The sequence below is a fragment of the Phocoena sinus genome, chromosome 1, assembly GCF_008692025.1.
Source record: "Phocoena sinus isolate mPhoSin1 chromosome 1, mPhoSin1.pri, whole genome shotgun sequence".
NCBI classification, from domain to species: Eukaryota; Metazoa; Chordata; class Mammalia; order Artiodactyla; family Phocoenidae; genus Phocoena; species Phocoena sinus.
In genome coordinates, this window is record NC_045763.1 from 132,553,277 (window position 1) to 132,576,667 (window position 23,391).

The window sequence follows — 23,391 nt, forward strand, 5'->3', positions numbered from 1 at the left end:
AGCGACTGCGCACGCGCGCCCTGGGCGCCGACCCTTGCGGGTTACCCAAGGTTCCCGCTTCAGGCCAAGAAGAGCGGCGCCGGCGCGGGGCAGTTGCACCACGCATGCGTGAGGGCGAGGCGCATTCCTGAACGTTAACCGGGAGCGGTAGCTGTCGCTTGGGAGGCAGGCAGTATAACCCAGTGGCGAGGGTACGACAGGTACTTCCGAGTCGGGGATTGAAGGCCCTGAAGACTGGGGCACACGGAAAGAATCTAGAAGCTCTGAGCAGTTGAAAAGAGCACTGGACTGAGAGTCAAGGACTCTGGGCTTTGCTGTTAGCCGTTCCACAGTATTGAAGTCAGTGACTAGTGCTTTGTAAATTGCAAACATTGTAGCAAGTGTCACCAACTGTATGCATTCGACCATGATATCTTGTTTTGAAAAGTTATTTACCAAATTAAGCATAATAATAATGGGAAAACAAATCATGCCTAATCGGACCACAGCTCAGTTAAAATCTCCGTCTAAGGTGAGTCTGATATGATTTTTAGCACAAAACAAGGAAACCTGGCAGTTAATACCACCAAAAGACGCAATTTATGGTAGGCTTTTTGAAATATTGAAAGTTGATTACAGATTTTCATTTGCCATTTTGAGACTCCCTAAGATTCTGGGGGATGTAAATTAGAAACAACTAAACTGTGATTTCAGTATCCTTTACAACGCTATCATTCTATGATTCTCAGAGGGAAAGATCTCAGAGTTAATTCTGTTCTGGGTATTGAAGACTATAGGGGCAACTGGACGGCCTTTCCCTAGGAACAGCTGTCCATGCTGAGGGGACAGGGCCAGGGAAGGGCCTAGATGAAGGCCCAGCAACAATAGCTAGCCATTCACCTGGCAGTGAACCATCGTAAGGCTCAAGTCTGCCTTAGCTGATCACCTTCATGTTCCCAGCTCAGGTTTCTGCTCAGAATAATGATATAAGAATGGGCATGTCAGATTTCCAACAACCACCTTCCTTTTATGAATATTGTGTTATCCAGTCCTTTGTTTAAATTCACTTTCAAGACCCATCTAAAATGTGAAGCCTTACTGACTCCTTGGCAGAAAGAGTTGCCCCCATTTGTGCCCCTAGGATATTTTGTTTGCACTTATAGCATTGTATTTTAGTAGCTTATATGTATAATTCTCCTCTACTAGCCTATCAACTTCAGCTTTGTATTCCCAGCGAATTCAGCACGTAACACAATTCCTGGCCTATGGTAAGTGCTTGTTAAATTTTTCTTGGCAAACAAATAAAGCAATTGATCTCATTTTTATCTTAATTATTTGCTTAAACTCTGTCCCACTAAAAGTTAAGCTCCATGCAAAAGAGGACTATATTCTCAGTGGGCATTCCATAATTTTTTTATGAAAGAATGGATGAATAAATGAATATAAAGAATTTGATGAATATTTATTGAACATTTATTACATATAGGCCTAGACTAGGCAAGGAGGAGATAAAGACGTATATAAAACATTGCTTCTACATTCAGAAAGTTTATGGAATAATTGAAGAATTAGAAAAATACATAGAAAGATAAGTAATATTACCAAGGTGCACATGCTTAATGAGTAAAGCAGAGAATCAACGTAGGAACTGAAGCAAGAGCAAGTGCTTAGTGCCAGCCATGCTGAGGGAGGAAAAGTTAGGCCTGAAGAGAAAAGTATGGTTTGGTCAGTCAAAGTGTAATTAAAGTCATGAGCCCAGAAAATAAATAAGTAAAAAATGCTTAAATCAAGTTCAGATGTCTATTTGATAGAGGTAAAAGAGTTCATTCAGTAAAAATTCATTTGGGGGCCATATTGTAAAGAGCCTTGACTCTACTTTGTAAAATAAACTACAAGCATTTGGAAATAATGAAGCCATTAAGTGGGGATAAATATATTGAAAGTGGTGTTTTGAAGATTACGTTTTCAGCAGATTAATCTTTGAGAAGAGCTGGGAGATTAGGAGCAAAGAGACTAATTAGGAAAAGATTATAGCAGTCCAAGCATAATTGATGAGATTCTAGATTAGGGTGCAGACAAGGAAAGTAAAGGAGTATTCTGAAAAACAAAACAAACAAAACCACAAAAGAATCTACAGGATTAAGTTGCTCTCTCTAAAATAATCTTCTTGATCCTTGGGGGCGTGACCCATGTCTGTCTTGTTCATCACTGTCCTTCCCAGTGCTTGGCACAGAGGCCAATAAGTTGATTAAGTAAAAATGAGGGAACACGAGGATGAGTGACTCCAATGATGGCTTCACGTATACCAGCATGACAGAATTAGAGGTGGACAGTGGATGGTTTAATTTTGGATGTGTTAAGTGAGCGTGGGATGAAAATACATTCAAGTAAGCATATCTAGCCAGTGACTGAAAATTCAGGCTAAGGCACAGGAGAAAATTCAGCACGTAACAGAAATAAAACTTTCAGGTTCCTGAGCTCTGTCTCCAGAGATATTGAATCTATGGTTCTGGGCTAGGACCTATGAATATGCATTCTTATCACCCAGGTGAACCTGATGCAGGTAACCTTTTGAGAAATACTGTGATTAGTATTGTAGGGCGTATAGGAGAAATAGGTAAAATAGCCTCTTCCTTCCAGTTATCTTATTCAGGGGACAGAAAGTGATATGACCCCAGCTGAGAAGTCTCCTAGGAAAAAATTATCAATGCTTATTTGTATCTCTTTGGAACCTATCTTCAGTAAAATCTGAATTCACAAAAGGAAGCTGAGGGAATGTGATGCAATAGAATTTCCCTTTTATACCAGATAAATGTATAAAGACTATTCTGAAAGTACACAGTCCTTTTTAGTTTCTAATGGCAAGATCTTCTGGGAAAGCAGAAGAGAAAAGAGGAAGAATGGCAAAACACACACACACATACACACACACAGGAAGTCAGCCAATTCAGGATAAGTAGCTAACAGGAGAAGAGAAGAGAACATTACTGAAAAATAAAAGTAAAAGTGAAATAAAAACTAAGCCCTAATAATTGCAAAGTCTTCTACAAAAACACTTCTGAAGTAAAGTCTCATGTAGTTAAGGATGGATTGGAATTACCAAGAGGATTGAACTTCCCAGACCTATTTCTAAGGTGTCTTATCTAAATACAATATTTTAGGGAAATATGGCCAGTGGTTTCCATCTTCAACTAACCCTGCCCTTTGGTAACCAATCTCCCAAAAAGATCCTCCCTAAAACAGCTAAATTGAGAAGAAAAATATTTTCTGTCCATGTGAATGGAAGGAAAGAAATAGAAGAGTTTATGAAATGCAATAACATAGTAATACATCCAGCAGAAAACAATCTATAATCCACTGGTAAAATTAAAAGCTCCAATTTATACATCAAAACCAGAGGTAGAAAAAAAAAAAATAATAATAACCAGAGGTAGATTGTTACCTGTGGAGAGCTAATTTCTTATAATTTGAGGACAACTCTTCTGAAAATGTCTACCACGCTGTTTTCAGTGCTGGAATTGCATCATTAGCTTTTATGCCCTTCTAGTCTTTCTGTATAAAATTACAAGCACTTTTTAGAGAAGGTAAACTAACAGCATTAATACCTTAGTAAGTCAGTCATCCTATTAAAAGAAGTTAATTTCCTTTTGCAACCCACTGCTAGCAATTTTAGTCAAAGTACTTGTAAAATACGGCCTAAGCCAATCAGAAGTATTGTAACAATGAAGAATTATAGGTAGAGCTGTATGAATGTGAATGCAAGTTACTGAATAGGTTTAGTCAGCCGAAAAGAAACAAAGCAAGATTGGGAAAAGCCAACATTGACTAGAAAAACATAAACTTGTTTTATGTGTGGTGAATGTGTACAGATTTTATGAATATATGGGTAGGTTTAGATCCACTTAAAGATCATAAACCAAAATGAGGTCTAATGCATTCTGCAAAAACAGAACAATTGATGTCATCATGAGGTGGAGACCAGGTAATATTAAAGAGCCAAAGAAAAAACACCTCACACTGAAACTGAAGCATATAACATTGCAGGTCATTTGCCCCTGGGATTTGACCATCCATGCGTGTAGTGTCACATACCTAAGAGATCTGGGAACGTATGTATAGCTAGAATCAAGAAAGGTTTAAAACAGTACCTTATCCACTATAATTTGTATCAAATCTCTTCCTAGATCATGAGTGATATTTCTTTCTGCCTAGTACCCTGAGTATACTAGGATGTATTTGCTGGCAAATCATACTATGATATCTCCTCCAATACCCACTCCTATCACCCATTGAATTCTGTAAGAAACTAGGAATGCTAAAGTAGCACTGAATTATGAATTTGTGTAAACAGCCTAGAATGAAGGATGAAGAGTATTTGGATATAATAATTAGATTTATATCAGGTTGGAAGAGAAGTTAGTTTGGGAGTCTATTCTTAACCTTTGAAGGTGATGTCAACTAAAACAAAATATTCCATCTGCCAATATGTTTCCTCTTTTTCCTGAGTTCCTATGGTAATTCTTATATTCTAAATGTGAATACTCAGGTATAGCAGGTATTTCTTTTCTCAACACTCATTGAGTCCTCCCACACAGAGCCCTGGGCATCTTCCATTAAACCAGTTCATCAACTGCATTTGCACTTATCAATTTATTGTGAAATAGTAGAAACTGGTATTACCTCATCTTCAGTTTAGAAGAATTAGGTCAAAGCAGTAAAGCTGCTGGCCAAAATCCCAGCACTCCACCCTATGTTCCACAGCTGAGGTTTGCTAAATCTGGGTGATCTCTGATGATAGTTGAACTGATACAAGAGCATGTAATGGTTTTGAGTCAGTTAAACCCAAATCATAAATTAAAATTGAGTATCATATACCATTCTTCATTCTTCCTTTGCTGTGTAATACTACGTAACTCTCAAATGTTTGGTTGGTACCAGGATGTAACCAATGTTGATAATACCTCTGAAGAAGTTACAAGCTGAATTCCATGCTGAAAATCTAATTGAGTACTGGTATCCACTGCAGGACCAATAGCAGTGTATGATTTTTCTATTGCTGCCAAAACAAATTACCACAAATTTAGGAGTTTATAGTAACAGAATTTAGGCTCACTGGTTTCCCTGCCTGCATCTCAGAAGACTGAAATCAAGGTGTCAGCAGGCCTACTTTACTTCCTGGAGACTCTAGGGAATATATTCTGCCTCCAGGCTCACTCAGGTTGTTGGCAGAATTGAATTCTGTGTGGTCATATGACTGATGTTGGTTTTTCTTTACTAAGAAAAGTCTCAGCTTCTAGAGGTCACCTGCATTCCTTTGCTCACAGCCCCCTTCCTCCATCACCAGCCCCAGTAGGTGGGTCAAGACCATCTTACACCGTATCTCTCTGACTGAATCTTCTGCCTTCCTCCTCTACTTTTTAAGGGCCTGTGTGATCACATTGAACCAACCTAAATTAACCTCCCTATCTTTTTTTTGGAGGGGGGTGGTGCATGCTGGGAGGCTTGTGGGATCTCAGCTCCCCAACCAGATATCAAACTGGGGCCCTTGGCAGTGAAAGCATGGAGTCCTAACCACTGGACAGCCAGGGAATTCCCAACCTCCCTAGCTTAAAGTCAACAAATTCCAGTTGCAAAATCTCTTTTACCTTGTACCATTAACAATTGACAGGTTTCAGGGATTAGGACGTGGACATCTTTCCTGGGGCTTTAATCTGCCTACTACATAATCCATAATCTACTGATAAAATTAAAAGTGCACATTAATGTAGTACCTTAATAGTAGGGGAAACTGTTGGCAGGGAGGAGAGATACGGAAGCTGTATGTACTCTCTGCTGAATATGTCTGTAAACCTAAAACTGCTCTAAATAATGAGGTCTAATAATTTTTTAAAACACATGGAAATAAAAATAAATTTCCAGAGGTTTGAGTATTAGATACGGGATAATTGAAGGGCAAAAAGAGACAAAGAAATGTTAGAAGAAAACTTCCCAGACCAGAATAAAAACTTTACAGTGAGATCCAATGACCCAAAAAGTGCCAAGCAAAAATATGAAAAAAATGTTTTTGCCAATGAGATTTCAGATCATCAGAGATAAAAAGGAAATACTAAATTATTTTCAATATAGAGGAAGATAACTATTACTTAAGAGTAATGAGAATCAGGGACTTCCCTGGAGGTCCAGTAGTTAAGACTCTGCACTTCCATTGCAGGGGGCACAGGTTCACTCCCAGGCAAGATCCCACATGCCGCACGATGTGGCCAAAAATTTTAAAATACAGAATTAAAAAAAAAGAATAATGAGAATCAGATTGACACTGCATGTTGTTATGGTCTGAATGCCTGTGTCCCCACCCACAAATTCATATGTTGAAATCCTAACCTCCAGTGTGACAGTATTAAGAGGTGGGGCCTTTGGGAAACGATCATGAGGTCATGAGGGTGGAGCCCGCATGAATGGGTTTAGTGCTAGGGGCTAATTAGATTAGGGATAGGGGCTTCCCTGGTGGCTCAGTGGTTAAGAACCCGCCTGCCAATGCAGGGGACATGGGTTTGAGCCCTGGTCCAGGAAGATACCACATGCTGCAGAGCAACTAAGCCTGGGCACCACAACTACTGAGCCTGCACTCTAGAGCCCGCGAGCCACAATTACTGAGCCCAGGTGCCACAACTACTGAAGCCTGCACGCCTAGAGCCCGTGCTCCACAACAAGAAGAAGCCACCACAATGAGAAGCCCACGCACTGCAACAAAGAGTAGCCCCCGCTCGCTGCAACTAGAGAAAGCCCGTGTGCAGCAACGAAGACCCAACACGGCCAAAAATAAAAACAAAAACAAAAAAAGAAGAAGAGATAGAGGAGCTTGCTCCCTCTATCTCTCCCTGCTCTCTGCCACGTGAAATACAAGGAGAAGACAACCATCTACAAACCGGGAACTGGGCTCCTATCAAACACCAAATCTGCCAGCTCCTTGATCTTGGATTCCCAGTCTGCAGAAATGTGAAAAATAGATGTTTGTTGTTTAAACCGTCCACTCGATGGAAATTTGTTATGGCAGCCCAAGCTAAGACAGATGTCTTATAAGCTACATGCTAATAGAAAACTATGCCTTCAAAGTTCTGAAAGAAGTCTATGTTGAGCCTAAAGTTTTTAAACCAGTTAAATTATCAGTCAAGTGTGAGGGCAAAATAAAAATATTTTCACACATCAAAGTACATGAAGTGCTTACCACGTATTGTAGATACTGATGGTGCCCAACCCAGATTCTGTTTACCTGGCACCCAGCTGCTGAGTGTTGGCTGCTAATGGCTGACAGCTGCTTTCTCTGGAGGATTGCCATTGTGGATACTGGAGCTGGGAGCAAGGGCTCCGGAAAATTGTTCTTCTGTGTATTGGAATGTTAACCTTACTAACCTGCTCCTATCCCTCTACCACTCCCACACTGGCAGCCAATGGCCAATGATTGACACGAGGGTAAATGAAAATCCATCCTCCTTGGGACCAACTTTGCAGTGTAGTTGGTGCTCCCAGGCTCCCTGGAGGACTAGACTGAAAGTAGTCTCCAGCTGAGACCTCAGTCTTGCCTAGTTTTCTTCCCCTACCCTATCCTGCTTCCTTCACTCCTGTTCTTCTGAGAGCAAACCCTCATTAAATCACTTTCATAAGAATTCCCATCTCAGGCTCTGCTTCTAGGGAACAATCTCATGCTCTACACATTCTGGGGAAAAAAAAAAAAGATTGCTTAAGAATGAACTCTGATTTACACACTCAAGGAACTTCTTCTGAACAGTATGGAGTAATGTGAACCAAATTTGTCCTTCCACATGAAACAACTAAAAAGGGCACGCTAAATGAAACAATGCTTTTAGATATTAGATATCAGGTAGTACAGAGCAGTGATCCCTGAGAAAGGGGAAGAAAGTGAGGTAAGCCCTACAACTGCCCCAGCTTACTGCCTGAAGAACAGCTCCAGGCCACACTACAGGGAGGGGGACCCAGGTCTCAGGTAAGGAAAGAGAAGTGGGAGTCTGAGAAGTGGCTGAGAATCCAGTGGCTAGCGTTTTCAGGGCAGAGTTGCAGAGAGGAAAGGGCTGTACAAAGAGAGAGCTCCAACAATCTGAAGAGTTTCTTCCTTAAGTCTTCAGCTCAATACTGATTAGGACAAGCATGTGAGGAAACTGCCTGAGGATAGTTAGGGAAAGAAGCACCCAAAGTAGCAGGGGGACCACTCCCAAAGCTCACACAGAATGAGGAAGAGTCATTGAAATGTGAAAGTTTATTGCAGCAACTAGTGCAAATTACCCTAGCTAATAATTCACAAAAATTTCAATATGCTTTTCAAATTCTTAGCAAGCACTGAAAAAAAAGGAAGATATATAAATATTAGACAGAGACAGTGCTAATATTATTCAATAAATCATGCTGGGGAAATTGTTTAGAAGGATTATAAATGAAGTCCTTCACACCATGCAAAAAATATATATATATATATTCAACATAAATTGAAGTTTAAATATCAAATAATTATCAAATAATAGCTAATATTTTTGATATATCATTACTGAGCCTAATATAACCTTTTTCATAACTTGTGATATCAGTGTACTGTGACATTTAGGTCATAGTGAATGGGGTTCAGGCTTTAGAGCAAGACTGCCTGTATTTGCATCATTCCCCACCTTCATCTCTCACCCTCTTTTAGTATTTAAACCTGAGATCACATCCTTTTTCTTTTTTTTACAGTGTAAGTTATTTTTAACATCTTTATTGGAGTATAATTGCTTTACAATGGTATGTTAGTTTATGTTTTATAACAAAGTGAATCAGCTATACATATACATATATCACCATATCTCCTCCCTCTTGCATCTCCTTCCCACCCTCCCTATCCCACCCTCTAGGTGGTCACAGAGCACCAAGCTGATCTCCCTGTGCTATGTGGTGGCTTCCCACTAGGTATCTATTTTACATTTGGTAGTATATATATGTCTATGCAAATCTCTCACTTTGTCTCAGCCTACCCTTCTCCCTCCCTGTTTCCTCAAGTCCATTCTCTATGTCTATATCTTTATTCCTGTCCTGCCCCTAGGTTCTTCATAACCATTTTTTGTCTTTAGATTCTATATATATGTGTTAGCATACGGTATTTGTTCTTCTCTTTCTGACTTACTTCACTCTGTATGACAGACTCTAGGTCCACCCACCTCACTACAAATAACTCAATTTCGTTTCCTTTTATGGCTGAATAATATTCCATTGTATATATGTGCCACATCTTCTTTATCCATTCATCTGTCGATGGACACTTAGGTTGCTTCCATGTCCTGGCTATTGTAAACAGAGCTGCAGTGAACATTGTGGTACATGACTCTTTTGGAATTACGGTTTTCTCAGGGTATATGCCCAGTAGTGGGATTGCTGGGTCGTATGGTAGTTCTACTTTTAGTTTTTTAAGGAACCTCCATACTGTTCTCCATAGTGGCTGTATCAATTTATATTCCCATCAACAGCTCAGAAAGGTTCCCTTTTCTCCACACCCTCTCCAGCATTTATTGTTTCTAGATTTTTTGATTATGGCCATTCTGACCAGTGTGAGATGATATCTCATTGTAGTTTTGATTTGCATTTCTCTAATGATTTGTGATGTTGAGCATTCTTTCATGTGTTTGTTGGCAATCTGTATATCTTCTTTGGAGAAGTGTCTATTTAGGTCTTCTGCCCATTTTTGGATTGGGTTATTTGTTTTTTTGATATTGAGCTACATGAGCTGCTTGTAAATTTTGGAGATTAATCCTTTGTCAGTTGCTTCATTTGCAAATATTTTCTCCCATTCTGAGGGTTGTCTTTTCATCTTGTTTATGGTTTCCTTTGCTGTGCAAAAGCTTTTAAGTTTCATTAGGTCCCATTTGTTTATTTTTATTTCCATTTGTCTAGGAGGTGGGTCTAAAAGGATCTTGATGTAATGTATATCACAGAGTGTTCTGCCTACATTTGCCTCTGAGAGTTTGATAGTTTCTGGCCTTACATTTAGGTCTTTAATCCGTTTAGAGTTTATTTTTGTGTATGGTGTTAGGGAGTGTTCTAATTTCATTCTTTTACATGTAGCTGTCCAGTTTTCCCAGCACCACTTATTGAAGAGGCTATCTTTTCTCCATTGTATATTCTTGCCTCCTTTGTCATAAATTAGGTGACCATATGTGTGTGGGTTTATCTCTGGGCTTTCTATCCTGTTCCATTGATCTATATTTCTGTTTTTGTGCCAGTACCATACTGTCTTGATTACTGTAGCTTTGTGGTCTATTTTGAAGTCAGGGAGCCTGATTCCTCCAATTCCAGTTTTCTTTCTCAAGATTGCTTTGGCTATTTGAGGTCTTTTGTCCTTCCATACGAATTGTAAAATTTTTTGTTCTAATTCTGTGAAGAATGCCATTGGAAGTTTGATAGGGATTGCATTGAATCTGTAGATTGCTTTTGGTAGTATAGTCATTTTCACAATGTTGATTCTTCCAGTCCAAGGACATAGTATATTTCTCCATCTGTTTATGTCATCTTTGATTTCTTTCATGAGTGTTTTATAGTTTTCTGAGTACAAGTCTTTTAACTCCTTAGGTAGGTTTATTCCTAGATATTTTATTCTTTTTGTTGTAATGGTGAATGGTATTGTTTCCTTAATTTCTCTCTCTGATCTTTCATTGTTGGTGTATAGGAATGCCAGAGATTTCTGTGCATTAATTTTGTATCCTGCTACTTTACCAAATTAATTGATTAGCTTAAGTAGTTTTCTGGTAGCGTGTTTAGGATTCTCTATGTATAGTATCATGTCATGTGCAAACAGTGACAGTTTTACTTCTTCTTTTCTGATTTGGATTCCTTTTATTTCTTTTTCTTCTGTGACTGCTGTGGCTAAAACTTCCAAAACTATGTTGAATAATAGTGGTGAGAGTGGGCAACCTTGTCTTTTTCCTGATCTTAGTGGAAATGGTTTCGGTTTTTCACCACTGAGAACGATGTTGGCTGTGGGTTTGTTATATATGGCCTTTATTATGTTGAGGTAAGTTCTTAAAATGGGTGTTGAATTTTGTCAAAAGCTTTTCCTGCATCTATTAAGATGATCATATGGTTTTTATCCTTCAGTTTGTTAATATACATCCTTTTTTCTTATCTCTTTCATTTACCAATCTATGTACCTTTTCAATCTGAGTTATTTTATTTTTCCTTAATTCTGGAAAATTGATCATTGCATATTTCATCACATACTTCCTCCTTTTTCTTTCCTTCTAAGATTTCGATTAATTGAAATTTCAGTTAAGTACTTTATTTCTATCCTCTCTACCTCTTACATATATATATATGTATATAATTTTATACTTATATTCTCTCTGTTTATTTTTTACCTTCTAGTAGAGTTTCTCTATCTTATCTCACTAATGTGTTTTATGGCTGCATCCATCTGCTATTATCCTATCAATTATTATACTTTTCCTACCAAATATTTTCACTTGGTTCTTTTTTTATAACTTTTGGTTCCTGAGACAGATATGATTAGTAAATAACATCCAATCATAAATTAGTTACTCATTTGTAGGAGGTTCAGTGGGTCAGTCTTTCTCTATTCTTCAGTAATTATATACATTCATTCAGCAAGCATTTGTCGGAGACTTACCATGTATCAACCACTGTACTGAGTTCTGGAGATAGAGTACTCACACAAGGTTCCTTCCTCATGTGTTTTATGTGTTAGTAAAAAAATAAGTTAACATTTAAATCAGATAAGTTCTGTGAAACAAAGTTGACTGATGGAAATGCTATTTTTCTTAAGTTGGTCAAAACCATCTCTGAGACTAATGTTTGGGCAGAGATCTGAAATAAAAGAGGAAGTGGGCCAAGGGAACAGCAGGGGAGGATCATTCTAGGCAGGGATTATCAGAGCATGTGTAAAGGCCCTGAGCAGGGGAAATGCTTAGTATTTGAAACTCAAAAGCCAGTATGCTGGAGCAGCATGTTAGGGGGAGAGAGAAAGTAAGAGAAAGAGAGAGAAGAAATGAGGTCAGAAAGGTAATATTAGAGGCTAAATTATATTCCTCCCCACTCCAATTTGTATGTTGAAGCCCTAATCCCTCATCCCTCAAAATATGACATTTGGAGATAGGGTCTTTCAAGAGATGATTAAGTTAAAATGAGGCCATTAGGGTGGGCCCTAATCCAATATGACTGGTGTCCTTATAAGAAGAGAAAATGCGGACACACAGAGATACCAGAGGCATGTACATTGGAAAGACCACGTGAGGACACAACAAGAAGGCAGCCATCTACAAGCCAAAGAGGAAGGCCTCAAGAGAAACCAACCCTGCAGATGCCTTGATCACAGGCTTCTAGCCTCCAGAACTGTCAGACAATAAATGTATGTCTTTTAAGACACCCAGTCTGTGGTATTTTGTTATAGCAGCCCTAGTGAACTAATAGGTGGTCAGGAGCCATTTTTAATAGTAAACTGTTAAAATTTGAATAGAGATTTTATTCATAGAAACTGTGCAAAATTATATGTTCCGTTTGTTTTAATGGTGTACTTGGTGGGACTTTCCAGAGAATGATATTGTATTAAGACTCACAGTTTATTTCCTTTTTTTTTCCATGAGAAAAGAATGCATAATCAATGATGTGGTGAGAATTCCCTGGTGGTCCAGTGCTTAGGACTCCACGTTTTCACTGCCGAGGGCATGGGTTCAGTCCCTGGTCAAGGAACTAAGATCCCATAAGCAGGTGACATGTGTGGATCTGTGCCCTTTCTCCTTTTCAGTCCATGAGACTAGGTCCATGGGAGAGAGAGCCAAAACTCAAAATTCCAGCAAATTTAACACATAATCCAGACTTAAATCAGTGAATCACATTATTAGTGCCTCCCCCACCCTTCCCAGCAGAGTTATTGGTTCAGGAATGGACAAATTACTCAAGAAAGAGGAGCTTTTCCTGGGACATCTAGGAAGGAGAGCTTGCTCCTTTCTCTTTGGATCTGAAGCCAAAGAAGTCATAGCTGTTGCCACCATGTTGGTACCATCTTGCTACCATGTGGAACCCAAGAATGAGATCAACATAGACGAAAGCAAAATTAATAAATGGAGAGAAATGAAATTCTAACCAGTCGTTTCAGCCCTGAATCGTGCCATACCTGATATCAGCACTAACCCAAAGTATTTAGTTACACAGGCAATAAATTTCTTACTGTTCTCATTGCACTTAACATTGTAATCGTCAGTACCTTTCAACTAGACTGTCATATTCTTTTTTTTTAAATTTCTGCATCTCTTTTGTTTCCTGAAAGCACATTCCCAGAAAGTATAAATGAATATAAATGTATTTACATCTTTATTATATTTTGCCAAGTTACCACTTTTTAATACTGTACTCTGAAGGGGAGAAGTCACCATAAAGTAGGCAACATTAGACAATCAGAGAAAACATGATATAAAAGAGACAACACTTCTCATGACAAGAGAGAATAACTCGATCCCCTCCTCTGTTCTACTACCCACTAGCTGTTTGAACATGGGAAGGCCATTTAAATTTTCTGGTTCTCTATTGATTCATATGTAAAATTATAGGAACTCTCTGTCAACAAAGCTCCAGAAAAATATTTATAATTTATGACATAAAAATAACAGTTTTAGTTTGACCAATCATCCATTCTGATTGCTTAGAGTGATGAAGAAACAAAAATTTTTTTAAATCAATTTCTCATCAGTGGTTTTGGCAATGTGGTATCATAGTGACTTCGGTAAATTAAGTATACTAACAATGGTCATAGCATATTACAACTCAGAGAGTAAATTTGAAATAAAACACTGAGTGAAATAAATAATGATTGGGACTTCCCTGGTTGTGCAGTGGTTAAGAATCCACCTGCCAATGTAGGGGACACCGGTTCAATCCCTGGTCCAGGAAGATCCCACATGCTGCAGAGCAGCTAAGCCCATGTGCCACAACTAATGAAGCTTGTGTGCCACACCTACTGAAGCCCGCATGCCTAGAGCCTGTGCTCCACAACAAGAGAAGCCACCACAATGAGAAGCTGCGCACCACAATGAAGAGTAGCCCCTGATTGCCACAGCTAGAGAAAGCCCGCACACAGCAATGAAGACCCAATGCAGCCAAAAAAATTAATTAATTAAAAAAAATAATGCTTGGAACAGCACTGGCTTTAATGAGACAAAAGCCCATTGATCTTCCCCATTTCTATCTCTCTCCAGATCCATGAAAAGTTTGAATGACTCTGACTCAGATGTTTATGATAGAGATCAGAATTTATAAACTTTCCTACACAAAATAAATGGTAATTTAAAACTTGGATCTCTTGGACATGGATAAAATTTTGTATACATTATGTATTTAAAATTTAGACTGTCAGATTCTTGATTGCAATGACTATGTCTTTTCTGGTCTATTCCCAGCATCTGGCAAAGTGTGTGGTATATAGAGGACAAGGTTCATATATTTTTTACTAAATAGATATTGAATTAAGATGCTCCCATATTTTCAAGATACCTTAAAGACTTATCCAACTTCCTTTGTGATTTTGAGTTTTTACAATATCATGAAGATATTTTCTAGTCTAGCGTGAATGCATGACTCAGAGAACTAATATCCTCTTAGTATCGTGATTCCGTATTTTTGGTGGGTGATATATTTGATACACTTCCAAACACCCCCAAAGCAACTGAAGTTTCAAATATACACTCAAAAGTCATATTTTCATCCTTGTCAGTTTATCTACTATATATCATCTCAGATCAGAAGCCCCAGTTGCTATCTGTTTTGGAAGTCCTTGTTTGCCTTCTTCCTACTTGGGAAGGAATACAGTCTCCAGACTGATGTTATTCATTTGTTCATTCATCCATTTGTTCATTCTTTCATTCATGTGTTCAGTCAATGTATCATCAGTCTACTGCTGCATAACAAATACCCACAAACTTAGAGGCTTAAAACAATACCACTAACAGTCACTTGAGTCCATAACTTTACAAGCTGACAATTTCTACTGAGCTCCACTGGGAAGTTCTTCAGGTCTCACTTGGACTCCCTCCTGTGTCTGCTGGATTGGCTGGAGGCTAGATGGTATATGATGACCTCAGCTGGAACAGCAGCAATCTGCTCTACTCTATGTGGTGTCTCATTATTTTATCCTGAGTATTAACTCAAGGTTAACCATAAAACGTAAAACCCTATGTTTGGGATGTCACAGAGTAGGCAATACCAAGAGAAATCATTGATGAGACTGGAATAAAAATCAAATCTGGATTTAGTGAAGTTGAGACTGTATTCGAAAGGATTATTGCAAGTGAGGGAAATGAACTATTGCAAATTGAGGAGGGAGGTTATTGCCACAGGGAGTGTAAGGAATGGCACCAAAAACGGAGGAGAGCTTAAGCAAGCTTTATTTGGGAACGCTCCCAGGCGAGGTTCAATGGTCGGAGAGAAAGGGGCCAGAGAAGTCGCGCCCGGGTGTGGGCGTGAACAAAATTTATAGGGGTGGACGCAGGGGAGGTGCTTGCTGTGTGAAGCAGCCCTTTTTTGGTAATCTCTCGGGTGTTGTGACAATGTCAGGTGTCGGTTGCATCAGCCTCAAAGCTGTTGGTTCCACCCGTCAGGGAGCTGGAAGACCGGGACCGAGTGGTGTAGCAATGTCAGGTGTTGGTTGCATCAGCCACTTTGGCGGGGGTTCTGTCTGGCTCCCTGGGCCCTTCCCCGGACCTGCTGGCCTTACAGGGAGAAAGAATGCTTTGACCGTAAGGTCTGTAAGCAACTCCCTAGTTAGGCAAAAAGAGAAGAGTAAACAAAGCTAGAAAGAACTAGGTGTGGGGAACAGGAAGTGTGTGAATGCGTGGCACATTCAGGTAGTAGACCAGAGAATATTTTATTTTACCTGAGGCCAGTTTATTCTCAGGAGAGGATGTATACTGGCTTAGGTTGAGGGTGAGCCAAAGTGTAGGGGCCTGGAGTAAGGAGACAGATTAACAGGAGGAAACATAATGATTTTAATTATATACTTATGGGGCTTCAAAGAGGAAAAGTCAATTCTTGGTTAGTTGAGAAGTGAAAGTGTTTGGTAAATAAAGGTTGCCCTGCTGGGCAGATAAGTCTCTCAAGTGAAAAAATTATCTCTAGAAATAGCCTTCTTCCTGGCGTAGGCTCCATTTCTAACATAGATTTCCTTTATAAATGTAGATTTCTCTTACAAAAGGGTATTTCTACTCTGTTTTCAGAGCTTCTATATCTACAGTTTCTTAAAAATAATCAGTTCACATTAATCCTTATGCCAAAGAGGCATATTTTGGGATGACATATTCTGCTACCCTTCAAAATGTTACCTTGTTTTTATTATAATAAACCTCAGAAAGTCCTATTGTTGTCGAACACAAGTTCAAGAGTCCAACACACAGTGAGGCCAAACAAATGTCAGAGTTTGGAGCAGAGAATGGTTTATTTTAAAAGCCAAGCAAAGAGAGCAGGTGGCTTATGCTCAAAAGACTTGAACTCCCCAATGGATCTCAGAGAAGAGGTTTTTTTTTTTACTATAAATTTATTTTTTATTCTACTTTTTAAATTTTTGACTGCATTGGGTCTTCATTGCTGCACACGGGCTTTCTCCAGTTGTGGTGAGTAGGGGCTACTCTTCATTGCGGTGCACAGGCTTCTCATTGCAGTGGCTTCTCTTGTTGGGGAGGATGGGCTCTAGGTGCATGGGCTTCAGTAGTTGTGGCATGTGGGCTCAGTACTTGTGGCTCACAGGCTTATTTGCTCTGCAGCATGTGGGATCTTCCCAGACCAAGGCTAGAACCCATGTCCCCTGCATTGGCAGGCAGATTCTTAACCACTGCACCACCAGGGAAGTCCCCAGAGAAGAGTTTTTAAAGGCAAAATTTGGGGTGAGGGCTACAGGGTGTCTGACTTTCTTCTGATTGGTTGGTAACAGGGTGGTGTTCCAGAAATCTTGTGCTCAGCCTGCAGTTACCAACCTTCACCTGGGTGGAGGGCTTAGTTCCTATAGAAGAACTCAAAGATCTATTGTTATGTATATCCCTTGAGGAGGAGCCAGGACTCTGCTTTATTTCTCCATTATTGTTTCTTGACTGCTTTTCCTTTGTTTCTGCATTCCCTCCATAATTAGTAATTGTTTGAATCTGACCTTTGGAACTCAGGGAAGCTCTAGGAGGCTGAAGCCTTTTTCCTATAAGCAAGAAAACTGGGGACATGGAAAGGCTTTTTTACCCAGGAGGGTCCCACAGGGGCCTGCTCGGTTTCACTATCTTTTAGGAATGGATAAGTATAATAGAGCCTGGGGAGAAAGTGATCCCTCATTCTGGTAAGAGAAAGCCTTGCATGTCAGTGAGGACATGATTTTTTTCATACTTTCCAATGGAAACAGGCAGGAAAGCCAACTTACACTAAGTTAACTGGAGAATTTTTGGTTGTTAGGAGGGAATCATTTATAAATGTGGACATCCTGATGGCAGTAGGCAGAAAGAGAGTGAACTGAGACATTCTATTAATATCAAAGGAATCTGTGTAGGTGTCTATGGTACTGCTGTGCCAATGACGTATTAAGGACTTAAAGGACTGCCAACTTAGGAAGTAGGGGCTATTGTGCAAGTTAAGAGAAATCCAGGGCCTTTGTCACAGCTTGCTGAGAAGACTGGGGCCCAATTGTCTTGGCCCCAGCTTAGGAGCAATTGTTCCATGCCAAGAGAGGCAAGCTGAGAGGGTCTCAGGCTGCTGCTTCCCGGCCCCGCAACATCACTGAGCACTCAGTTTTTACAGCAGGGGTGTCGCTCAGAGAGAAACTTGCCATTGTTCCCAACCCCAGCTTCAGAGCTTGGGCTCAGAAATTTTTCCTGGGGAGAGAAGTGGGCCATAAAACAGATAGCTCCTGATCTTTTCCCAAAGGAAATGACTTCATTTGTAGCAGAGTTTGGAGAGTTCAAGTCTACGGGCCTGAACAGTAGAGGCTGTGATGAGAGGAAGTTGGATAGAGACCCGTGCATTTAATAAGGATACAGACCAGACTGTAGGCTGGCTGGTTTAGGAGGACTGAGGAACAGGATAGCTGGGAGGACTCCTTTTGGAGTCACAAAAATATATAGAACACTGCCTTCAGAAACTATTTCTTTAAAGGAGTTACAGTTTGATGGGATTAGTTTATCGAGCAATTTATGTCCCCAGGACATTGATGAAAATAAATAAATAAATTAAGCAACTAACGGGCGATTAGTGGAGTCGGACATCTGGGTGTGGTCAGGGAAAGAGAGGAAGAGAACAAGTTCACCCCAGAGTGACTGTGGGCATATCCAAAACTGTCACGCCTTAAGGAGCAATATGAGAAGTTTAACACTGTGTATATGTGTGTGTGTATGCACATGAGTTGGCAGGGAGACTAGACTTCACTAAAATAATCCAGCCAATCAGGAAACACATTGAGTGGGGAGGCACTTGCTAGACTAGTGTTGCTGCTAGCAATCTGGGCCAGCACAGTGGCTGAACTTAATGTCCCTTCCAAATGTGGAAAAGTTTGGATGAAAATAAATGACAAATGAGAGAAGGAGAAATAATAGCTGAGAGTAAAGGAGTGTATAAGTGGGTTATGCAATGAGAGAAATCCAACCTCAAGAGAGGCTCAGAGAACGAGAATAATATTATTTCTTAGCAGAATTATACCAGATGCCCAGACGGGCAAAGCTGTGTTTGCCAAGACCACCCCTGCTTTTGATACTGACAAAGTCAGATGGCAGCCTGCAAACCTGAGTCTGGGAGACGTTCTGGTCATAGGATATATGTGACGAGCTGGATCAATGTTACTGACTAAATCAAGCCCTAATAATGTTCCAGTATCTTTGACTATTTTTCAGGCTCCATCTATCAATACTATAAAAGATATCATTTGGGAAGGGATTTCTGAGAACTGCTTCCTACTGGAATTTCAGACCCTGTGGTGGATGGCTCCCAGCAGACTGATTACCGTGTAGCTATAAACCTTGATGAGCAAATGCTTCGAAAGGTCCCTGGTTATAATAGAATACAATGGCAGCCTGCCCAACACGCCACAGTGTGGTGTGCTATGCACAAACACAATCGTCCTGGTTTTTGTGGATGGAAAGCTATAAGCAGAATGGGGAAAAACAATGGGTTCCTACTGGGATTAAAGCAGTGGGCATCACGTGGTGGATCTGGGTCCCCTGGGGAACAGTCCCACTCAGACAGGAAGGCTGTGGGAGGACCTATGACATACTCAAACTAAATTACAGCTGGCTTTGACCGACCAACCCTATTGTGGGGTGCCCAATATTTCTGGGTACAAAATATGTATCCTAACTGCACCCAGGCTGTTAATAGGCAATAGCAACAACGTGCGTGGTGGATTAAACAACAATGGCCCACAAGTCAGAAAAGGGGAGATAGATGCCAGTCTAGGTATTCTGGGACAAGCAGAGTTTGCTTTTAATGAGGAGCAGCATTCAGAGAAAGAAGATTTATTCACTAGAATAGGCATATTAGAGGGAGTTCTCTTCCAGGCAGAAGGTAAAGGATAAGAAGCAGCTTGGAGAGATAAAGAAGCACCAGCAAACTGCATCAGGCCGACTCCACAAGTAATGCTTGGTAATACTAGAACCCAGGGTTGGGAAAGAGCCTGCACCCTGACCTGACAGGTCCTCTTGACCATTTTAATATGGATAGAGGCTGAAGTGGCCAGGAAACAATGGTCCCCTATCCTAGTCCCTGGGCCTCAAGGGGGTACACCTGTGGAAATCTTAAGGCCTGCGAGCTTATGGAAGTTCTCTGTGGGCACGGCACTTGTAACTTTACACCAATGTATAATGACTGTGCTTGCCCCCAGAATAAGTTGAAATTAAACATATCCTGCAGTATAGTTAGCAGGGATAGGAACTATTCTAAATACTGCTCGTATCCTCCCCTTGGGAGGAAGATGGGCTCTGCTATATTTATACACAATGAAAACCAGTCTCAGTACAAGCCTACGAGATGGGGAGGGTGATTGACTTTTCCCTCCAATTAACTTGAATTAACCCAGATAAAACTAAGCCATGGCCAGCTGTAATGATACCTGTCTTTTCATAATAATTTCTGCTATGTGGGCAAGGGTAGATCTTGTTGGGTACGCAAAGCATACATCTCTGTAATCCTTACTGATTTGTTCTGTAAGGAAGCTGAATTGCACTGACCATATGGCAGTGTGGTATTGTTGGAAAGATGTAACTGCCTCACGTCAATGTGTCCTATAATACTGATACTCATGATCAAATGTATTGCGAGATTAAGTTAAAGCCTCCTCGGGATGTAATACCTAAGGAGGAACTAGAGTCTAGCTAACCATAAGCTGATTTCTGTGCTAAATAGTTCTGCACAAGTTTATCATAAGGTATAAATAGAATAGATCAAGGGAAAAAAATAAACTAGTGCAAGAATATGAAATATGAAGATGTTTATAATGGCTTTATAGGATGAATTAGTTGTTTCTTTAAATTAGTTGAATTAGTTGTTTCCTTAAATCTGTCCCTACCTCACACTGGCTTCTTCAAATGTTAGGCATATTTGTATTGGTTCTGTTAAAAATAAACAACAGGTCTGAAATGGAGTCACTTGTGTTAAAGCCCCATATCAGCAAACCAAGACTTAATACCTAACCTAATTGCAGTTACAACCTCCCGCAGAAGTGTAACCTTTAATGAGTCAACCTGGAATTACCTGGTTAGCGCTGAGGTATTTGGCCAACAGGCCCTTCCGTTCCTATTAGGAGAGTGGCCTTACCTAAAACAATGCATTCTTTGCTAATGATTTCCTTTTTCCTGCTCCCTCTCTGCCTTAGAAAAACTGAAAACCTTTCCTTTTCTGCAGCTAGATGAAGCTCCTTCTGTTTGCTAGGTTGGATGGTGCCCATTTCATGAGTCATTTAATGAAGCCAACTGGATCTTCAAATTTCCTCATTTGAATTTTTGTTATTTAACAGTAAGTACTATTGCTAAAACTGTTCTATAATATAAATGTTACACCAAATGTAAGTGCTTTGGTAGGTATGATCATTTTGCTGTAAGGGATCTGTGTTCAAAAACTAGGGGGTGGCCCGTGATATTGAGATATAATAAGAAATATATATTTTGGTGCTTGTCTGTGATTCCTGCCTCTCAGCTCTAAAAACTTGTATTTTCCGAAGTGATTAGAGCAGTAGGGGCATCTTTTGTTTTATTTGGTTTTTGCCTTTGATTCCTGCAATGGTTTTAGAGTGATAAAGGTAAAGTGGGTGCATTTTGTTATTCATAACAAGCCCTTTCAAACGCACCTGAGTTTATGTGCGTGAGGAAATTTTTGGAAAGCCTCCGGATAAGGATGGGGGCGGGTTGCCAGGGGAACCAACTAGGGTAATTAGAGGGTTGAAAAGCAGGTTGGTGAACAAGAACACATCCATGTGTTAGGAGGGTGGCATACCACAAACTCCATGGGGACAGCAGCTCCTGAACTTGGAACCCTTTGGGACCTTGCCCTACATGTTTCTCCATCTGGCTGTTCATTTGTATCCTTTAACATCCTTTGTAATAAATTGGTAATCTAGTAAGTAATCTGATTTCCTGAGTTCTTGAGGTGCTCTAGCAAGTTAATCAAACCTGAGGAGGTTGTGGAACCCTCTGATTTATAGCCAGTCAGTCCTTCAGAAGTACAGCTAATATGCTGGACTTGGTAAGTAGTATCTAAAGTGAGGTGGGGAAGGAGGGGGGCAGTCTTGTGAGACTGTGTCCTTAACCTGTGGGATCTGATGTTGACTCCGGGTAGATACAAAACTGAATTAAATTGTAGGACACCCAGCTGGTGTTGCACAATTGCTTGCTGTGGGGAAAACTCCCAAATACGGCGACTAAAAGTGAAATAGTACTGAAAGTACACAAGTATTCAGTGAGTAGTGAGTAAAGAAGACTTTTATATACATAAACAAAAAACAATTCACAGTCTTCGCTGGAGAGTCGCCTCGATTTCCTGCTTCAACAGTGCTTGGAGGGAGCCCGTCTTCTCACTGCCTCAAGGTCCTTCACGTCCGCTCCAGCACCGGAGCCTCATCTCCTCAGCTGCCTGCAGAGAGGACCGCGGCCCCCTCGCAGGTGCGCCAGAGCTGCCATTTGGACTCGGAGGCCGCCATCACCCGCCAGATCAACCTGGAGCTCTACGCCACCTGTCCACGTCAGACTACCTTGACAGCGATGATGTGGCTTTGAAGAACTCTGCCAAATACTTTCTTCACCAGTCTCCTGAGGAGAGGGAACATGCTGAGAAACTGATGAAGCTGCAGAACCAGAGAGGTGGCGGAATCTTCCTTCAGGATATCAAGAAACAGACTGTGAAGACTGGGAGAATGGGCTGAATGCAATGGAATGTGCGCTACACTTGGAAAGAAATGTAAATCAGTCACTACTGGAACTGCACAAAATGGCCACTGACAAAAATGACCCCCATTTGTGTGACTTTACTGAGACTCATTACCTGAGTGAGTAGGTGAAATCCATTAAAGAATTGAGTAACCATGTAACCAACTTGCGAAAGATGGGGGCCTTCCCGAATCTGGCATGGCAGAGTTATCTCTTTGACAAGCACACCCTGGGAAACAGTGACAACAACGAGAGCTAAGCTTTAGGCTGGCTTCCTGTAGCCATGGGTGACTTCCCTGGTCACCAAGGCAGTGCATGCATGTTTGAGTTTCCTTTACCTTTTCTATAAGTTGTACCAAAACATCTACCTATGTTTTTTCGTTAGTACCATTCCTTCAAATAGAGTAATTTGGTACCCACCCCTCTGTTAAGAAAAAAAGAAAAGAAAAAAATAATAATAACAAAAATAGCCCTGGAAAGGGGCCGGGAGGACCAGTATTGCAGTATTGCAGTTGCTGCAATATATTATGAAAAATGTCTATTTTTCAACAAAAAAGTTTGTGGTGTGCAAAAAACAGGGAATTGTGACCTATACATACAACTGAAACTGTCTGCGAGAGTAAGTAGATGAGAGATTTAAGAGAAAAAGACTTCAAAGTAGCCATTATAAACATGCTCATGGAACTAAACGGAAGCATGATTAATCTGTAAGGAAGAGATGATGACAGTGTGGCATCAAATAGAATATCAATAATGAGATAGAAATGGTAAAGAAAAGCCAAATGCAAATTCCTTTGAATTTGAAGTTGCAAGTGTTGATGGAAAAAAAAAATGCACAACCTAAAAGCTGAGGATTATGTTTTATTCGGTAGACTTGCTGAAGACTCAGCTACAGGAGGCAACCTCTCAGATAGCTCTGGGGGCTACACTGAAGAGGTAAGGGAGGAGCCAGGATATATAGGAGTTCAAACAAACAAACAAACCTAGTAGTCAAACA

General features: G+C 40.3%; 1 pseudogene; it reads left to right on the forward strand.

The window, feature by feature from the left end:
- Window positions 1–469: 469 nt before the first annotated feature.
- On the forward strand, window positions 470–22,653 carry LOC116765187 (annotated as a pseudogene).
- The last annotated feature ends 738 nt before the right edge of the window (window positions 22,654–23,391 follow it).